At 39.5% G+C, this 14,515-nt stretch overlaps 1 protein-coding gene across 1 annotated transcript in view; it reads left to right on the top strand.

Moving 5' to 3' along the window:
* The first annotated feature begins 721 nt into the window (after positions 1-721).
* The window catches only part of HAPLN1 (hyaluronan and proteoglycan link protein 1), a 72,457-nt gene continuing 58,663 nt past the window's right edge, over positions 722-14,515 (top strand). The window contains exon 1 of the mRNA XM_057538605.1: positions 722-989. The gene's annotated coding sequence lies outside the window, so the exon portion shown is untranslated. The remainder of the gene's footprint in view (positions 990-14,515) is intronic.

Here is a 14,515-nt window from a genome sequence, read left to right as displayed (position 1 = left end):
GCGCGCGCGCGCGCGCGTGTGTGTGTGTGTGTGCGCGCGCGCGCGCGCGCCCTGTACCCATCTGGTTCTAATCCTGGGTATGGATCCATAAGCCAACCCCACCCATCCTGTCTGCCCCTCGCATTCTTCACTCTATAAATAAATCTAGGTTCTCTGAGCTCTGTCATCCAGGGATACGACAGCAGTTGTTTGTTTGTTAACGGAGATTCAAACTCAATATCAATACTGAGTCCAGTAAACAAGAAAGCATACTTCTGGCAATTTGGGCGAAAGGGTACCTCAAGTTTAGGAAGCTTTATCCGCTGTTGTCATAATTACCTTTCTACTTGGTTACCCTGGATCTACTTTGGGGAGAGGGAGGCGGGAAAGCAAGGACCTCTCCTACCTTTGGATTTTCCTTTTAAGCAGAGGCTAAAAAACAAAATGAAAATTCACTGTCCTCGCTTGTCTGCCTCACCCCGCTGCCCCACGATCATTCCACAAGCCCCTTGCCCCATCCCCTCTGGACAGATCCAGGAGGTGTGCTGTGAGTGGGGGGCTTGTGGTTTTCGCTACCGCTTTGCCTGAACCCCAGAGGAGCGAGTTACTCGGGGATAGGAGCAGAGGGCAAAGTCATCTAACAGGCTGCTGTTTCACAAGGTCTGGGCACTGAGCTGCCCCTCCTTTCCTCCCTGAAGTTTGCATGAAGTGCACGTTAGGCTGTAATTAGGGGATCTGGGAGGAGAACTTTCCTGGTGACGCTGCTTTGCTTTTCTTCTGCTCTTGGTGAGAAAGTGCCTCCTTCTTCCCAGGACCAGGACCTCTGCCATCCAGCGCCACAAAGAGACATTCTGCGCGGCGCAGGCACACACACACACACTCACACAAGCACACACACTTACCCAGAGACAAACTTAAGGTGAGAGGAAAGAGCCCTAGCTTCACTTGATCTCCAGGCTCCAACTTCAGCAGGACTTGAGAGCATCTGAACTTCTGGATTTTAGGACAAGGTAAAACTTCCATAATTTTTTTACTCTTTCTGTCAAACCTTGATACCTTTAAGATTTCAGAGAGCAATTCATATCATGATATATGTATACATTAAAATAACTTCTATTTTCTTTAATTTTCTTTTGAGTTTAACATGACATCTCAACTTTTTTTAAGATGCATATTGTCAGATAAAATACTGTACTGCAGTAAACAAGCTCATTCTCGACTGGGGCAAGAATTAAGTCCAGTATCCCAGCTTTTGCTAGTGCTACCGTAAATCTGGTAGATGCATGGTTTCCAAGTGGCAGCTTTTCCATCTGTATTTCAACGAACATTTTTATAACACCTGAAAAAAAGGATAGTATAGACTGAAGAAAATGCTGAGGAATGGGAATGTCCATTCCACATGTATGAGTTTTCTTTTAGAGAATATGTAAGTGTATGTGAAAAAGAAAGTTACTGTAATCATAGGTAATACCTGTTAGATTGATAATCTTTGAGATGTTACCAGTTTTGGTCCACTCTTCTCAACTTAATTGTGAAATTAAGATCATAGAATTATGATGCTTTTCATATATAGAATGATGTTGGTAGATAATATTAATGCACTGAAAAAAAGATGTTTTAAGTCATGGTTGGTAAGATTACTTTTTAAAGTTGCTTAAAGGAATTATTTGTGTTGAGGCTGTTTATTTACCATCCTAAGCAAATCTGAACTCTTTTGGATTGAAATGAAGTTGTTCTCTTCCGTTGACTATGACTGTTGTGTTCCAAATAAGATGATTTATTATTTTGAAAATAAGTTATTTTATTTTCATTTATCCCTGGAAAAATACACAAAGTAGCCAATACATTTGGGAGTTTTTAGGGTGGAAAGTGTTCCTGTACACGTTCCAGCGTGATGTCATAAAATCAAACATACCTCTTGGAAGTTAATGGTTCTTAAGAAATAAAGCCTGTGAATTAATTTCTGAATGCAATGTAATATTTATTCATTACAAATGTAGTTTCTGGTAACCATTTCAATTTGATTATTTCAGTGTACTAAATTTGCAGTCATCTTATACACCCTTTAGTGACTTATTTTAATGGAATCATAAAATGGGAATATTGTTCCACCGAAAATACATCATAGCAGTTCTCTTTGGATAACTTTTAGTGTGATATTTCTTAATCCTTATATCAGTTTTTAACTTCAGTTCCATATATTTTTATGAATAAAGAAGTTTTTCTTTCATTCAGTAAAATAGAATGTATGCCAAATGCTGGTTGAGCATTTAAGCTTTAGCCTTTAGACACTTTGGGACTATATGTTCTTAATAATTTAATTTTTAAGCTAAGAGAATGACTACATGTTTTGGTCATCTCTTCAGAAAATTGAAAACAGCTTAAAAATGGGAAAACTAGATAAGAATTAATTTTGTTTAAATGTAACTTAATGATCAAGAGAAACCCAACAACCTGCAGACCACTGGTCTCCAAAGAGAATGAACCTAGAGGCCAGTATTCCAAAGAGGAGTGTTCAGTGGGCCTGGGCTTTCTGTGAGAAACAAGCAAGAGGAGAACATCATGTTCTTATAAAGTGAGCCATTTATTGTCAGCTAGGCCCTGTCTCTCAGAGGAATGACTGACACTGTAATTTAGAAGAACTGAAGATACTTTCACAGAGAAGAATTGATTCATTATATCCCTAGTGGTTTCACTTCCTTTTCCTTCCTTTGGGAGCTGGTAACACATCCAGGATAAATACATTCGGCGAACTCAGAAAGATGCTTTATGAATAGATGGTCTACTAAACAGTCCTGCCTTTTAGCATCTTGGATGTGGAATGTCGGTATTTTCTGAGTAGTTGAAGAAGTCTTTGAATCTTAAGGTAGCACAGCACTTCATCTTTGTAAAGATGAACAAGAGGCATATTCAGAAAATAACTCCCTTTTTCAGAAATGGTTTTCTTTTCATTTCCTTTTGCCCCATGCATGTTTTATTTTCCAGGTTACATTTTTTAAATAATGGTATTCCACCAGTTAAAATTCCAGCAAAATGCAGAGCAAATTTGAAAATAACCTTTACATTATAGTCTTCTGTTACCTTTAGTTAATTTTCTGACCTCCTGTATTCCTTATTAGTAACCCTAGTTCTTAGCCTATGGTATTTAAATGTATTTAGTCTGTTATTTAAAGGTAACGATATATTGTTGGGGAAAAACTGGAATGGAAACCTGAATATTAGGATTTTAATCAATAGTGTTTAAGGAGGATTAGAGGAGACAGCTGGTTAAACAAATATTAGGTGTAGAGTGGACGCGATGGTATAAATTAATAATGCAGCTCTTTATTTACACTATGAATGGGAGAGTCTGTGAAGGTTCCATGTGTGAAGCACGGTCCCTATGTGCCACCTAGTGGACGAGTCAAAGAAAGCTTTCTCACCAGCCTCTTAGTAAAAAATTCTGAGATTTCTATTTTGTTGTCATTGAACACTAACTGCAGGCCAGATGTTGGGGTAGGTGCTCAGAGTAGAAAATACAGCAGCTGACTTTTGTATAATTTAAAAATCAAGGCACCACTTAACGGTTGATTAAATTCCCAGTAGTTGCATTTAAAATCAGTTTACTCTTTACTGGGTAATTTACCATCAACTTTCTGCCTTCATGAGGATACAGTTTAATAACAGTAACTGGCTTCTAATACAGGATTGGTTTTTGGCAGAGATGTCATGACCTAGCTTAAAAAAGGGTGGGGAGAGTTTGAATCTTGAATCACTTTCTCAAATGGAAATACATTTCTGTAAAGTTTACTGTTACTGATTTTAAGTGGGTAACTAATGATTAGCTTAAAAGGTTAGCACACTGATACTAGCACATATTATTACATATTCTTTAGATTTTTTTTCACTAAATGCAAAAGGATAAGAGTAAAAATTGCTTTTGGGTAGTGAGGTATGTTTTACAGAATACTGCTCTCAGACACTAATGATCAGCATGTAGAACAACTTCATCTATACCTGTTGTTCATATGTAGTTTTGAAGCAGGAACATTGCTTCTAAGTCGACATGATAGAAAAAAATCTTAAGCAAGAAGAATTACAAGGAAAGCCACTGTTGGAAAAAAGCATCAGGGGTTTCCCTGGTGGTGCAGTGGTTAAGAATCCGCCTGCCAGTGCAGGGGACACGGGCTTGAGCCCTGGTCCTGGAAGATACCACATGCCGCGGAACAACTAAGCCCGTGCGCCACAACTACTGAGCCCACGAACCACAACTACTGAGCCCATGTGTCACAACTACTGAAGCCTGTGCGCCTAGAGCCCATGCTCCGCAACAAGAGAAGCCACAACAATGAGAAGCCCGCGCACCGCAACGAAGAGTAGCCCCCGCTCGTGGCAATTAGAGAAAGCCCCCGCACAGCAACGAAGACCCAACACAGCCAAAAATAAATAAATAAATAAATAAAAAGCATCAGGATATCACAGGAGATTAATCCATCAGAATACTGCACAGAGACTTTTGAAAAATTTTTCTCTGGGAGATATATGAATTATCACTCCAATTGGCTCTTTGCAAGATATATGACTTAATGGCAACAGTGTTCAGCACATCAGCCTTAATCAAGACAAGGTCTGAAATTCAGATTGGAAGGAAAAATGCCTCAGTCGGGGGGAAAAAAAAATGATTAATTTGTTGCTTGCTGAGCTCTGAAGGTGTAATCCACAAATTGAGTTAGGCCTGCTTGTGTGGAATGCAACCTTCCTGTTTAGGGGACTTTGGTTTTGTGTACAACAGCGAGACCTACGCTGTGAAAGGAGAGCTGCACATTAAGTCTTTCTTCATTAATGCCACAAAATTATAGCCTGACTTGATCGGAGGTAATGGCTGGAATCAACATCAACAATCATGTAAAATAAAGCATATTATCTTAATTCTTATTTCCAATGAGTTATTATCCACCAGAAACACAGCGTTCTGTTAATGATTTCATCTGATCATCCTTGTGATTTAGCGTGAATCATAGATTCATTTTAGTGAGAGATTGCCTAAAAGTCAGAGGTCCTCAAAGTAGAAATTTAGTCAAGAATTGGAAAACCGTTACAAGAAGTTTTAACGACGGTTTCAGGTGACTTGATACTAGAGGAGAACTCTACAAGAGAGAACCAGCCAAGCTTTCTGAAATGGTCTGACGCTACTGGGTTCTTGGCTGTATTGTAGGAGCTCCGCATAATGGCTTTCTCCAGTGGTGGAGACCTGGAGGGGGCTTTGCTGGGGCTGAAAAGTTCTTTGCTATGTTAAGACAAAACCAGGTTTGTTTAAAATAGCAAATGTTGCTGGACTATTTTGAGCTTCTATTAATTGTTTTATAGCTCAATAGGGGATAGGGGAGTGATATCTGAGATGGGGGTATTGCAAGAAAGCCAGGGGACTATTTGCAAAACAAAACAAACAAACTCACAGAGTTTTCTAAATAACCTAGAAAAATTACGGAAGTTCAGGGATAGGTCCTCAGTCTTATAAGGGCAACAGAAATTTCCCCTTTTGGCCAACCTTGCTTAACCCAAAGAGAACACAATTTACTTGATTGGTTCCAAAATTCTGATTACTATATTCCAATTCCATTTACTTATTAAATAAAATCCAATTAAGTTAATAACATTCAATTATTTTTATGATAAATCTGGATTTTCTTCCACTTTTCACAAAGTTTTATGGATAGTGTTTCAGCTTAGTCTCCACCTATATGATGTGAATTTTCCTCACTTTGACTCTCTTATTTGGAATTTGGGGATCACCTCAATCAATCATTCATGCGTTCATCTGTTCATTCAACAAAAATTTATTGAACATTTGCTATTTGCCAGGCACTGTGCTAGCTCTGCGTGCTGGGCCCTTCACTTTATACCATGAAAATTGATACTAAAAAAATCAAAAAGCCCACATTGATGATAATGAATGGAAAATGTTGCAAGATCCTGAGGTACATTTTAAGCGACAGAAACAACCAAAATGTTCTCGCCTCATAGTTTTTGTATTAGGAGAATTTTGAGCATGCATCTTTAAAATCATCTTCCCTTGTTTGCCATCTCCTAGCTGAGTGAGTAAGAGCTTTGTTTCTTGGTTGTGTGGGCACAGATGGGCCTGAGAGCGCAGCTCTGACACTCCAAAACCCCAGGAGGGCAAGGGTTCCAATAATCTGTCTATGCGGATGGGCAGGAAAAGCAAAAATTCATTTGCACACAGCTGCTGTCCGCCAGTTGGGAACTAAAATTCAGCCTGAGCACAGAATGATTTCTTGCTTACCATTTGCACCAGGCTCCATGCTAGGTGTTACAGAGTCACTGGCTCAAGGAGTTCACAAGCCAGTGGAGAAGACAGATGGACGCACCTCATAAATCACTAGTAAAATGTGCCAAGTAGGTGAAGCTGGCCTTCCTAGTATCCTGGGTCTCTTTCCGTGGCACTTAGCCAAACTCTCCACCAACCCCCGCCCCACCTCTTAAACTGCGACTCCTGCTCTCCGCTCCCTACCCCAAGAATCTGATACTTCTCTGTTTATTGATTTCTTGACTGACTGATTACACCCAAGTGTGAATGAGTTTCACTCATGCATTTACATTTCAAGCCTTTTATCTCTGTAAAGTAAATGTTTTGTTTTCTGTGAAAAGAATTTCAAGCATCTGGGGGCCTTCCCATCCTTACACCACAGTGTATAAAGCCGATTTAGTCCTCCATGGTCTTCAATCTCTGTTATCCCCATTCCCTATGTGAGGCCACAGAGATTCCCTCAAGGCCTGTTTCTAGAAATGTGCAGGACCTTGGGTCCTGCTAACCCATGGCCTGAACAACCTGTCCTTCCACCCTCCCCACCAGGGCTTGGCCCAGACACAATCTCCCTCCCCCACCCCAAGGGGCATCCCAGCCCATCCCTTTGAACCTCCTGTTCTCTTTGCTTGGGGGTCCTCTCAGCCCTTTATTACCATGCTTGGGTGGCCGCCCCTGGACAGGTAGAACACCTATAGCTTATGTTCTGTTGTTTGAGCCCTTACGTCACCCCAAATAGATGGACGGAGCAGTGAGAATCCACATATTCAGTCCAGAACTCCTCTAAGTGAAGGTTTTGAAGGAGGAAAAGACAGGGATATGCATAGGACAAGCACAGGAATTGGCCATCATGTTGAAAATATGGGTCAAAGCCAGCATCTTTTTTAAATGTGTGCTCAGGTACTTTCCAATTGGTTTCAGAGAAATTTCAACATCAATGCTGACTACAGATTCTGGAAAACTAACTGGAGGAAAAAAAAAAAAACAGTGAAAATCTGCCTTGGCTTTTTAAACAAATGATCAGAGTCATCTGTTTAAATATTTTCCTATTTTATATTTGACATAGGGCATACAGATAATCACGTTATTAGTTGTTTCAGATTTATTTATGTTTTCTTTGATTACACTCCTTTGATTATGCCACCACTGATGCTCCTGTAAGATGCTCCTGTAATATAACGATGTGTTCATCACTCTAAATTGCTAGGACTAATGACCCAGATTGAGAGACTTGGTTTCCTTCCCCTACGGAATTCCCTGCAGCTTAGAGGATAGTGATCTTTGACCTGCATCAGTCACCTAGCTGGGGGATATGAGTGCCTGACATTCAGTAAGTGCCCTATAAATGCTTCCTGTTGTTTCCATCAGTGCCTAGTACCGTGCCGAACTTGAGGCTTGACGGGTCTCCCCGCCTTCTCTTCCAAGTGCCTATATTTCAGATGTCTGAACACCTCCCAACCCCAGGCCATTCCCTGACTCTGCCTTTGTTTCCTTATCAGTCTTCTTCTTATCTTTCAATGTCATTAAATTCATAAACTCTTCTCAGATTAAAAAATAATTATTGGTATAAAATTAATAATGTAAATAAAATTAATGGATAATTTTAATAAATCTCTAAATTTAAGGAAATTGAGACTGGAGGAAGGAAATGAGTTTAGAAAGGACATGGAACAGTATAGGCACGATCTAATAAGGATACACTGGATGGGGGAGAGAATTTGAGGATCGTGTGAATATTTCAAGGGCAGATGATAACATCAAGAGGGGTGCAATTGACTAAGACTGGGAATAAAGGAAGAATAAAAGTTTCTGGAGAAAACAGTGAGTCTAATATAGGAAGTGCCCATGGGACAGCCGAGAACTCATATTAGTTAAATGTACATACTTAGGTACAGGGGAGAAGTCATGGCTGGAATAGATATTTGGAAGTCTTTAGTATTAAAATGGTAGTTGCAAATCATACGGAAGAGAAAGGAGCTCATTCCAAGGAAGAACAAAGGGAGAAACAGTTGACCAAGGACTAAAACCCAGGAAAAAATTGGTAAGAATGAGTTTGCCATTATTTATAAATGATTTTAACTTTCATTTTATCAACAATAAGTGTCCACCGAGATGAATAACATCAATGTTTTACTAATTCTTATATCTCACGGTCTTAGTCAGTCCTCTGCACATAGAAGGTGCCAGACATGTTTGTTGAATTAAATGAAATTAAAATCGCATTTCCGAGCCTTCAGGCTCTAATGACAGATTTTCATAATGATAACCCTGAGCATGGGTAAGCCCCCAAAATGTCTGAATTGCAGTTACTTATTCAATTTTGTCCAGAACTGAGCTAGCTTTAAATATATGTTGTTGCATTTTGTTGTTTGAAAATCAGTAATCAATGTGTGGTGTAGATGGTAATTCACCACAGTACTTGATTAATCTTAGCCCATGTTGTTTAGCTTAACATATAAATGAGTTTGCCACAGAATGTAGCCTAGTTCAAGTCCATTTATAATTCTTTTTCTGGTTCCTTGGTCCTGAAGACCTCTAAATCTTAGGTCAGATTTGCAGCCTAGAATCCCGGATTTCTCTGCAACTTGCTTTTTTTCCCCCCCTAGTTCTTCTCCCTCCTGTTGCCCCCTACTTGGATTACCATGTAAACTATATTGAAGAATTGAGTAATTTTTAGTATAAGTATGTCCCAAATATTGCATGGTACATTCTTATACTAAAGAGATTATTTGCTGTTTATCTGAAGTTCAAATTTAACCGGTATCCTGTATTTTCCATTGGCTAAATCAGATAACCCTACCCACCTCCCACATTTGTGTTACTAAAGCCAAAATATGGCATACAAGAATTTCTTCATGAGACTTCTGAACACTCTCCTTGTAAAGGCCAACAAATGAAGTTACTGAGTGAATGTTCACGAGTGAGATAAATGCATTAAAAAGATACTGTAAATAAAATTATCTAACTACAATATACCAATCAAGATGCAAATTTATAAAACATTTATAACTACTGTATGATATACCCTGGATACTAATAGCTATCTTAAGAATGCCATGAGTGTCTATCAGTGATGCGTTTTAGTCTATTTAAAATATTTAAAAATAATGTACGTTTCAAAATTAAACTTTTAAATTTTCACATCTTCAAGTTGGCAATAATGATAAAACAAATTAATTGCTTTTAAATGAAAGAGAATACATTTAGAAAAATTTATATAATGTACAATGGCTATAAACTCTTAAATATTCTAACTGCAGAATATCTGAAAAGGATCTTTTCGCTTAATTATATGTCCTATTGTAGTTGTGCTGCCACCTTGTGATGTTTTGAGGTATGACCCAATTTAACTCAGTCCATTAATGTGTTGTACCAGATTGACAATTCAGTCAATGTTACAGTGATTCCTCACATGATTAATATTTTCCATTTCACTCAGAAACGCCACATATTTTAATACCAAGAAAGGGCCCTCAAGTATTTAATGCAAATATTTTCTAGGAGTTTAATGTATTATCTGCAAATTAGTAAATCCCTCGAGATAATCACTAAATTATAAGTCATTTAGTACTGTATTAATTTATGTTTTATGGGTGAGTATAGGTTGTATCTGCCTGTATGTTTGGTCTACTTAACCTTTCAACCTGAATTTCCTATAAACTCCTTGAACCCAACATGTCCAAAATTAAACTCATTATCTCCCTTCTACCAAACCTGGTCCATGTCATCTCTATATAGATACCAAGACATTTCATTTATTATCCAAACCAGGACACTTTCGAAAGTGAAATGAAATGGGGTGCCTTACTTAATTACTCCAGCAAAACAGGTATAAACCAAGACTGTCTCAAGCAAACCGGTCTTCTTATATATAAGTTAAAAATCATCATAATCCCAATCACCCAAACTAGAAAATGTGGAGTCAAAGACTACTGTCATCCAACAGACCTGGAACCTCCATCTCAGACTTCCTTCTACCTACTTGCTCCCTTTCATCTCCACTGTCCATCACACTGGTCAACATTCTCATTAGCCTTGTCCTGTTGTCTGCAGAGGGGCCCAGCAGGCCCAGATCCTTTTTCAGGGTACATCAAACAGTCCCTTTCCTCCACAGCTGCTCCAAACTGCTGGCAACTGCTGGGAGAACTCATCACCCTGCAGAACGGGACCAGTGCACAACTTCATGGTATCTGATTTCAGCTGGATCTTTAATGCTATGTGGCCATTCTACCATATTGCTTGAAAGTTTTTGCTTCTCCAACTTCCTGCAGCAGATATCCAAGCCTCCTTAATCAATCATCTGTAAAGAATCCTCTCTTTGTCCTGCCACCAAAACTAGTTAGTCCCTGACTAACACATCCTTCCTTTCCCTTCTGTTAGGAAAAACAACAACAGAAAAGGATCTCTCTCCTTTGCCTCTAAGCATCTCAGGCAGACATTGCCCCCTGAGTTCTAGATCCCGAATCCTCCAGTCTTTTCAAAGATATTCGCTATTAATTAGGCTTTTTCTCTCTTGTATTCTTCACCCTGTCCCACTCTGGTAATTTCCTCCTATTGGCATTTGATCACGGTCAAATCTTTTTGTCCTAAAATTATAAAACATTCCCTAACCTCACATACATCCTATCTACTCATCTTTCTCCTCCCCCCTCAGAGCCAGACTTCACTCTGAGGGCAAGGAGCACGCCGCACTCACTCTCCACCCCTTCACCCATCCAGTCCTCAGCCCGCTGGCACTGCGCTTTCTCCTTGCACTCCAGTGGAACGCTCCTCACCAGGGCCACCGATGAGTTGTTTACAGTATGTTTGCTGAGTGGTATTTCACGCTGGTGACCACGTTCCCTTCACAACCATCTCTACCCTGGGCTTCTGTGACAGCCACTCCCCTAGTCGACACAGACTTCTTTGCTGACTCCATCTCGGTCTGTTTCAGGCTTCCAAGAGCCCGCCTGCCCCTTGGCAGCTCTGTACTCTAACAGCTTCCACCCAGGACACCTCACCCTACCTGTGCTCTCACATCTACTCCTCTGCATTACACCACTCTCACCTGTGTGCAGATGACGCCCAGCGCTTTATATCTGGCCCAGAATTTTCTCCCGAGTGTCCGGGACCACAAACATCTCACAACTAGGGAGTCACCCTAACATCTCAAACTCCACAGGTCAACTCCAGATCAACTCCTTTTCTTTCTCCTGAATTTGAACTTCCCCCAATTTTATCTAGTTTAGTAAATGGCACAATTTTCTCTTCACTCAGCTTCCAAAAACCAGAAACATGGGAATCATCATATAGACTCTAGCCCATAAATATCTCTTAGATATATACACCCTTTTTTATCTCCATTAGCATAAACCTTACCCCTAATTGCCACCCTCTCTTCTCAAATTCCTGTAAACCTTACCCACTGGTCTCTGTGTCTTAACTGCTTAGATTAGAAAGTCTTACTGCTTTCTAATGCATTCTCCCACATTCTCTCACACTTTCTGAAGTGTAAACGGAAAAGACTTGCCTGCTTAAATCTCTTCAATGCCTTTCTATTGCTGTGAAAATTAAGTCCAAGTTCTTTAATATGATTGGCAGGGTTCTCAGTGACCAGCTGTAGCTTACCTTTCCAGCCTCATCTCTCATCTAAAGTGAGCCGGCATCCCAGCTGACAGGATCAAATGACCAGAAAAATTAAAACAGTAGAAACAGATCAATAGCTCTAAATATTAGAGTTACCAGATGCAGATTTTATGTTTATTTTAAGAAACTGGGGGCTTCCCTGGTGGCGCAGTGGTTAAGAATCTGCCTGCCAATGCAGGGGACACGGGTTCGAGCCCTGGTCCCGGAAGATCCCACATGCCGTGGAGCAACTGGGCCCGTGAGCCACAATTACTGAGCCTGCGCGCCTGGAGCCTGTGCTCCGCAACAGGAGAGGCCGCGACAGTGAGAGGCCCGCGCACCGCGATGAAGAGTGGCCCCCACTCGCCGCAACTGGAGAAAGCCCTCGTACAGAAACGAAGACCCAACACAGCCATAAATAAATAAATAAATAAATTTAAAAAAAAAAGAAACTGGGTCCTAAGAAATTTAGCAAAGAACTGGAAGCTACAAAAATATGATTCAAATGGAAACTCTAGAACTGAGAAAATGTAATAACCAAAATTAAGAATTCAATACATGAGCTTATGAAAAGTTTAGATACATTGAGGAGATGATTAGTAAACTGGAAAATAGTTCTGAAAAAATAACCAGACTGAAACCTGATAGAAAAAGGATGAAAGATACTGGAGGGGAAAAAAAGTAAAAGGTATGTGGGGTATAGACACTGGTGTCCCAGCAGGAGAATCAGCAAGTGGGGCAGAAACAATCTCTTAGAAATAATAGCTTGTGACTGTCCATGTCAGGGATTCAAGGAACGCTACAAAGCCCAACAGGATAAAAACCAGAAAATAAAAAAATGAAAAACTCACAGCCAGGCATGATACAGAAAAACTGCTGACAAAAACAAAGAGAGAATGTTAAAAACTTCCAGAAACAAAAGACTTCAGATAGACTAACAAGTAGCAAAATTAGCTGGCTGGAAATTTTGCTTTTCTTTTCACTTTAGGAAAATGCCAAAAATCAGTGGGTTGGCTTGGTCGTCTTCTGGGTGGATCTTATCAAGTCAGCCTACTTTCTCTGAGAGCAAAGTCTTCAAGCCTAGAGGGGCAGCAGTGTGGCTGGTTCCCCAAAGGAGCTGCACTGAGATAAATCTTAGTGGTGACTCAGTTCCTGCAATCTGTTCTCAGATGCTGTACAGTCCTATTGCTATCTAGGAAAATTCTGGAAGCAATTTGGGAGTCTCCTATCTATCTTTATCACTAAGAGTATTTTAGATTACAAAGAAGAAATAAATATGATTGAGAAGTTGATGATTTATACTGGTGATATATATATATACACATATATATATACATATATATATACACCTATATCTATCTATCTATATATGTATATATATATATATACAGTAAGTCCCCTACATACAAACAAGTTCCACTCTGAGAGCACATTCATAAGTCCAATTTGTTCTTAAGTCCAAAGAAGTTAGCCTAGGTACCTAACTAACACAATCGTCTATATAGTACTGTACTGTAATAGGTTTATAATACTTTTCACACAAATAATACTTAACAAACACAAAAAATAAAGAAAACATTTTTAATCTTACAGTACATTACCTTGAAAAGTACAGTAGTACTAGCTACATCACCGCTGCTTTTACGCTTGCTTCCGGACATCCTGGGCTTAAAATAAAGACACTGTACTACTGTACTCTATACAGTACTGTACAGTAAAGTACACAAAAGCACAACCACTTGTAGAGGATACACATATGTGACAATGTACGCCAGACACGTGAACTAACTTACATGATTGGACGTGCAAACGTACGTTCTCATATTTGAAAGTTCACAACTTGAAGGTTCGTATGTAGGGGACTTACTGTATATTACAGCAAAGTGATTCAGTTATACATATATATATTCTTTTTCATATTCTTTTCCATTATGGTTTATCCCAGGATATTGAATATAGCTCCCTGTGCTACACTGTAGGACCTTGTTGTTTATCCATCCTATATATAATAGTTTGCATCTGCTAATCTCAAACTCCCAGTCCTTCCCTCCCCCACCCCCCTCCCTCCCCCTTGGCAACAACAAGTCTGTTCTCTATGTCTGGGAGTCTGGTTTGCAGATAAGTTCATTTGTGTCATATTTTAGATTCCACATATAAGTGATATCATATGGTATTTGTCTTTCTCTTTCTGACTCACTTAGTATGATCATCTCTAGGTCCATCCATGTTGCTGCAAATGGCATTATTTCATTCTTTTTTATGTATGCCAGATATTTTCCAATGTTATAACTATTTGTTTAAGGCATTGAAAGACAGGTCTTGGCAGCCAAAGTAAATACAAATTTATCACAAAGATTCCGATAATTAAAAGCTCCAGAATATTTCTCTTCTCTTACCAGACATTCATGGAGTTCCACTCTTCTAATTCTTTGCTCATGCCCTCCTTTCAGGCAGGCATCCCTTACCACGTTAACCCTCCTACCTGAAATACGACTCCTGCTAGGATCCTTCATATAACACTTCCTCCAAGAAATTTTACATTGTACTGCTAGCTGGAATTCATCACTTTTCTCTCAATCCTTTCTTAATATTTTATTTGTATCACAATTACTTAGCACACTTTTCTATGTG

Source organism: Balaenoptera acutorostrata, chromosome 2 (genome assembly GCF_949987535.1).
Source record: "Balaenoptera acutorostrata chromosome 2, mBalAcu1.1, whole genome shotgun sequence".
Lineage (NCBI taxonomy): Eukaryota > Metazoa > Chordata > Mammalia > Artiodactyla > Balaenopteridae > Balaenoptera > Balaenoptera acutorostrata.
The sequence above is the reverse complement of the archived record's forward strand: the minus strand, read 5'-3'. Positions and strand labels throughout refer to the sequence as shown.